The sequence below is a fragment of the Monopterus albus genome, unplaced genomic scaffold (assembly GCF_001952655.1).
Source record: "Monopterus albus unplaced genomic scaffold, M_albus_1.0 scaffold121.1, whole genome shotgun sequence".
Lineage (NCBI taxonomy): Eukaryota > Metazoa > Chordata > Actinopteri > Synbranchiformes > Synbranchidae > Monopterus > Monopterus albus.
In genome coordinates this window covers 599,431-605,423 of record NW_018128001.1, presented here as the reverse complement: position 1 = coordinate 605,423, position 5,993 = coordinate 599,431, and the positions used below count along the sequence as shown (strand labels likewise).

Below are 5,993 nucleotides of genomic sequence, written 5' to 3'. Positions count from 1 at the left end.
TCTTGGGCTAAGCTACGTCTAGGAGGCTCCACACCGGCTACGTGGGCATAGCTAGCTGGCCTATTCTCCATGGTGTGGAGCCGCGCTTCTAAGTCTGTGAGCCTCGTCTCCAATGCTGCTAGCATCTGACATTTATTACAAGTACCATTATCGCTAAAGGAGGCAGAGGAATAACTGAACATGCGACACTCCGAGCAAGAGAAAGGAGGAGAGGAAGAGGGGGAAGCCATTGCTCTCGATTAAGCTACTAGCTTAGCTAGCTTCTAAACTAGCCGACCTAAAGTAGCAAGTTAAATTTGGTAGTTAGCAAGAACTTCTGCAAAACAAGTGCTTTAAGTGGTGCAAGCGTATGTTGTCACTCAAAAATTCAGATGAACCTAGAAAATAGTGAGTTTAATTCCTAAACAATCTGGAAGCAAGCACAACGCAGTGCAAATACAGAAAACAGGAAATGAGTACGGTTTGCTGCAGGAAACAGCTGTCTGTCAAAGGTTCCGCATCTCACAGGACAGAGTTAAACTACTAACACTAACAGGTGAAAGTACATTCAGTAAAACGCTACTAAAACCAAACTCTGCCAGAAAACATAAAATAAACACCTAACTAAAACTCAAACTGATCGCCCCGCTCCCGCCTCCACAGGAAGCTGGAGGGAGAGGGAGCAGCCAGAGGAGGTGGATGATGAGGAGAAGCAGAGATGTTGTCTTTGGCTGAGCTTCTGTCTGATAGCACAACTCACAGAGCAGGAGACGTGAATATTTAAACACGTCTTTGCCTTTGAAGGCCACTGGATGTGCGTTGCTCTTCTTTATTCCCCAACCTGCTACCCCACCCCACTATGCAAACTCATCAAACACACACACCGTTGTTCACTTTCACTAATGACCTGCATATGTTTCAAGGCTTTTCGCACAGTGCCACATTTGTGAAGATGCTCTTGGTGCAGAACCATCACATGGACACAATTGACTTGCACTTGCACACACTCACACAAGGAGAGGACAGGACACGCAAGACGCCCCTTTTCACTGAGTCAATAAAAGCATCGATATCAGGTTGTAGCTCTTCATAACATCTCTACACAAACATACGCATACATACATGCAAACCCACTCACTAACACACATAGTGCCCCCTCCACACACATGCACACACACACCCTGACTACCTAATAAAGCGGAACAGAGCAGAGTAATCTAGTTGAATGACATGGCTGTCCATCCTTCCTCCAGTCCAAATGAAGAGTAATGAAGACAACCGCCCTGCGCTGTGAGGCACCATGCTGCTGCATGTCTCGCTCATTATGGGGGGGGAGACAGGAAGATGGAGGAGGAAGAGACGGGGCAGACTTGGAGTACTGAGACTGGGAAGCGAGTACATGTCTAGCAGAATCGGTTCAGAAGCTGTCTCCATCCAGAGCAATCAGCTCTTTGGGCCTTGGGCTCAGTTCAGCTTTAGTCTTTGCAGACAATATGGAGCATATAAAAATTAAAGTTTGTAAAAGCTACCCTACATTTTTGCACCTCTGAATAACAGAAAAATATAAACTTTACATCAGTAAACAAAATATGATGTGTTGAGCATAGGGGCGCTGGTAGGTGGAGCTTGTTACCTTTGGACAGAACTGTTTCCACTATTTGCGCCAAGCTAAGTTAGCAGCTGTAGCTTTGCATTTGCTGAAGAGACAGAGATACGAACATAAAGTAATTTTTTATATATAACATTAAATACAGTATATCGAATTCTGCATGTTGTCCAAAGCTTGATAAATAAAATCTACCACAAACAAGACTCCCTTCCTAAAACGTTAACCATCCAACCACAACAAGCTAATGAAGGCAACTGCGTCTTGCATGTAGTTGCACAATAGATTCAATGCACTTTGACACAGTCTCAGCAGAGATTCTTTTACGCTCTGATTTTCACAGCAGTAGAATTTGTTGCAGCATGATTTAGTAATCACACAGATGTTGCTGTTATTGTGTCTGTCCTCATTAACTTCAACTTGATTTGGTTTCTTAGCAGGCAACGTGTCTCGCACAAGGCACCGCTTCAAAAATTGATAGAGCAGGAGGAGAAAGGGAAGGAGTGTTGGAAAGGAAGTAGGAGGATCAGAAGAAGGATGGGGGGATATGGGAGGTGATGGATGGAGTGACTGCGAGACAGTGAGATGGGCAGCAGGAGGAGGACGTATCGATGAGCGAATGATAATGAGACTGATAAAAGGATAAAGGGAGGAAACGATGAATGAATGAGTGGTGAGGAGAGTGGGAGTGGTGGAGGGCTGGATAATGACGAGGGAAAAATGAGAGAGAGAGAGTGATGTGGGGGGAGGAAGGGTGGGAAAAGGGAAGGATGAAAGTGGAGGAGTGGAAGACAAGAAGCGGTGGGTGAGACAGACTGAGGAGAGCGAGACGCCAGCTAATGCATTTTTATTGAGATAATAAACGGTGAGAGTGGGAGAGAATTATTCCATCACGGCTTTATTACCAGTGGCTCTCACACACTCACACAGAGCATATTTGTTCTATTCTCACAATGAGAGGAGACGATTACAGGAGGGCAGCAGAGGGCGAGTCTCACGGATAAACACACACAGTCGCACATGAGCAATGACAAGCAGCTGCCAGGTGTGTTGTTCAGGCCCAAATGGAAGACTCTTCTTTTCTGGAATGAAGTTTGAAAAACTGGAGACTGAGTTCAGAAACAGATCTTGTTTTTGAGTGGAGGTAGCAGCAGTGTGATGTTGTCTGTGGGCTTCATGCTGCCGGGCTAGCGAGCACTTTCAGTCTCTCAGTCCAGGTCGACCTGCAGGAGGTTGTGAAGGCTCCAGGAACATGTCTCACTGCCACGGAGGAAATTAATTCATGATGAGCGAAAACAAGTTTGTGTTTCACTGCAGAAAAGAACCAGGGAGAAAATCTCAGCTGGCTCACATGAGCTAAAAGCAGAAAGTCTGACAACTGCTAAATGATTCTGACAGGAGAGAGTGAGACCGATCGACAAGGTACACTGAAGTGGGTTGAAGTGTGTTTCACTTCTGAGAGAAAAGGCTTCAGTGATGAGGACGCTCTCCTCCAGGATGGGTGTTTCCTCTTCTCCCTTTTTCTGTCAAAGCCAGGTGTTGGAAATGGAGGGTGTTCTTATCTTTAGGCTCATCCTCAGAATCAGAATGACATTCATTGGCCAAGTATGTTTAAACACAAGGAATTTGTCTTCCCCTGTTTCTTCTGACGTCCACTGAGCGTGCTCAGCTCCAGCTTGTTGCGACCACAGGACCAGCTGTTCAACCTCTCATCTGTAGGCCGACTCGTCACCGTCTCGCATGAGACTGGTAACTGTTGTGTCATCTCAACAGAGGGGGTCCCCTGAGGTGCAGTCGTTGGTGTAGAGGCAGAACAGCAGCAGGGAGAGCACACTTTCCCTGGAGGCACCTGTGCTGACAGTCCTGGTGCTGGATGCGATTTTCCCTAGATCCACCTGCTGCTACCACAGACCTCACACATACACCACAGAGGCTGTCTCTGGCTGCTAAGACAAAATTCACACATTGAGTTACCACCTTAACATGGTGGGGGGGATTGTGTGTGATCCTGAGAGCTGTGTCACTGGGATTAATAGCCCCTGGTGGGGTGCCCCAGGGCAGGGGCTTAACAAAGAGTGACTCCAGTGAGTTTACCTGTTCAGAGCCTTGTCACCTCGCCCACATTAGGGAAACCAGGGTCCCTTCATGGAGCCAGAGCTGGGAGGGGGACTGGCCGGCAAGTATCTGGTGGCCAGGCTTTGAGTCATGGTTAGCTAAAGCCCAAAAGAGAGCTGCCACCCTGTGGGCCCACCACCTGCAGGGATAGGAATTGGAGTTGGGCACAGACCAAGGTCGAGGAGCTGGGCACAGACCAAGGTCGAGGAGCTGGGCACAGACTAAGGTCGAGGAGCTGGGCATGCTGGGCCCTGGTGCAGCAGATGTACATATTTGTCATCATATCTGAAGTGATGATCCAAATCGTTTCACACTCCTGTGGTTTAGTATTGCATTTCCATAAAATCTGGGGACATGAGAGACACACTAGCCAAGCTTAAGGTTTCCACATCAGTGTGGACATGATGGTCTGCTTGCTGTAGCATTTGTCGCCTGCCGAGGTCTGCTGGGGCCCTGAGCAGATGTCCTCGTGCAGTCAACGGTTTGAGACTGTGTGGACTTTGTGTCCTACACTGACCACACGTGTGCTGGAAAAGCAAACTGGATGCTCATTTCTTAGCCTGAAGGCAAGTTTGGTGTCCCACATCCTGGGCCCTGATCTTGTTGAGCAGTCTTCATTTTGAGTTCTTCATGTTACAACAAATAAAGGAGTTTGTCTTGCTGTCAGCAGGTCTTTGTTGGACACACGAGGAGTTTGACTGGTACAGCGGCTCTGTGTGTTTGTACATCTCACACATGAATATGTGACAAATTTCATGACAGTCCACCCAGTGGTTTCACATGCAACCACAAATGTGGGCTTCACAGGAAACGCCAGCGTTTCACCAGGTTTCTGTTCTCTCCTTCTTTAAAGCACCTGAGCTACTGTTTCTTTACCTGCACACAGTCCATACATGCTGTGCACATAGACAACAGCTGCACACACCAACAGGCAGACGTTATTCAAGGCAAGCAGACATCCACAGCTGCAATTAAGATGGCCAGCACTACTTCAGGGCTGCTTGTGTGTGTGTGTAGGGCACACACTCACACTCACACACACACCTCTTGATGTCAGGGACAGTTTCTGTGCAAGTTACTTGTTCATTTGATAAATGACTTGCTTGCTCCTCTGCCTCTCTGTACTCGTCCATCTGGTGGACTCTGTCCATCCATCAGTTTCTCTCTCTGAGTGTGTTTAGTGATTGAGAGATCAGCTGTAAGTGAAACAGACAAGGCTGATTGCTGCAAGACAGCGGCTCACACACACACACACATGCACACACCGACCTCACCATCCCCACTACTCAGAAAGGGATCCGAGCCTTGAGGTTGAAAAGTACATCTGAGCCTAAGAGACTTTGTTCCTTTTCTTCCTTTCTCTCTCACTTTTTCACAGTAGTGAAAAACACTGACAGATGCAAACATTTAAATTCTACGTGCGTATTGCTCAAATAAGACTGATGCTACAGAAGTGTAGTATTTACTGCTCCGTGCACTGACCACACATGTGATCAGTACGTTCTTTAAAACCAAACTCCTTTTGATTTATTCACTGAGATGTTTTTCTGAAAGAAATCCAAATGTAAATACAACTCAGACGTGTCCAGAGTCGCAGCTCACACCAGGGAAGTAGTTTATACACACAACTATACATTTGATAATTTTCATTATCTCTAACAGGTGTGTGTTGACTCAGAGGCCAGTGGTCAGTTACCGGTCACATGACACATGGATCAGGTTCAGCTCACTAATTGCTAGGCATGTGCAAACTGGATGGATGAGCAGCCAGCGTCTGCAGCTGTGCACCAGGTCTTCTCAGTGCACAGAGAGACTTCAGTTACAGTTCTTTCTCTTAGAAAAGGTGTTCACACTGTTTGGGGAGGTATTTTCTGGGCACGTTTACTTTGCAATCAAAAATGTGAGCGGTGCTTCGTCAGCTCTTTGGTTTTATCCGGGGACAAGTTAAGTGTTTATGCAGAAGAAGAGGGTCCTGTTGGTTTTGGTGCACAGGATGGTGACAGCCACAGTACAGAAAGAACCAGCCTGCTTGTGGAGCAGTGCAGCCAAATCTAGAGTTCAGATTGTCTCTGTTTATCTTCATCCCCCTGACTCACACTTCAATTTTCCCCTGACGCCCGTCCTTTCCTCTCTGTCCGTCCCCCTGTGGTTATTACTGCACCTTCTCTACAGCTTCACCTTCTCCTCAAATGTTGCACCACCATGTTTCTCTGCTCTCCTCCTGTCCTCCTGTCCTCCTCTTTCTCCTCGTACCCTTCCTCCTGCTCCTTAAATAGCTCTCTACCCACACTCT

The 5,993-nt window shown here is 47.1% G+C and overlaps 1 protein-coding gene across 1 annotated transcript in view; it reads left to right on the top strand.

The window, feature by feature from the left end:
- Positions 1 to 5,993, top strand: part of pcbp4 (poly(rC) binding protein 4) — a 110,889-nt gene that overhangs the window by 65,740 nt on the left and 39,156 nt on the right.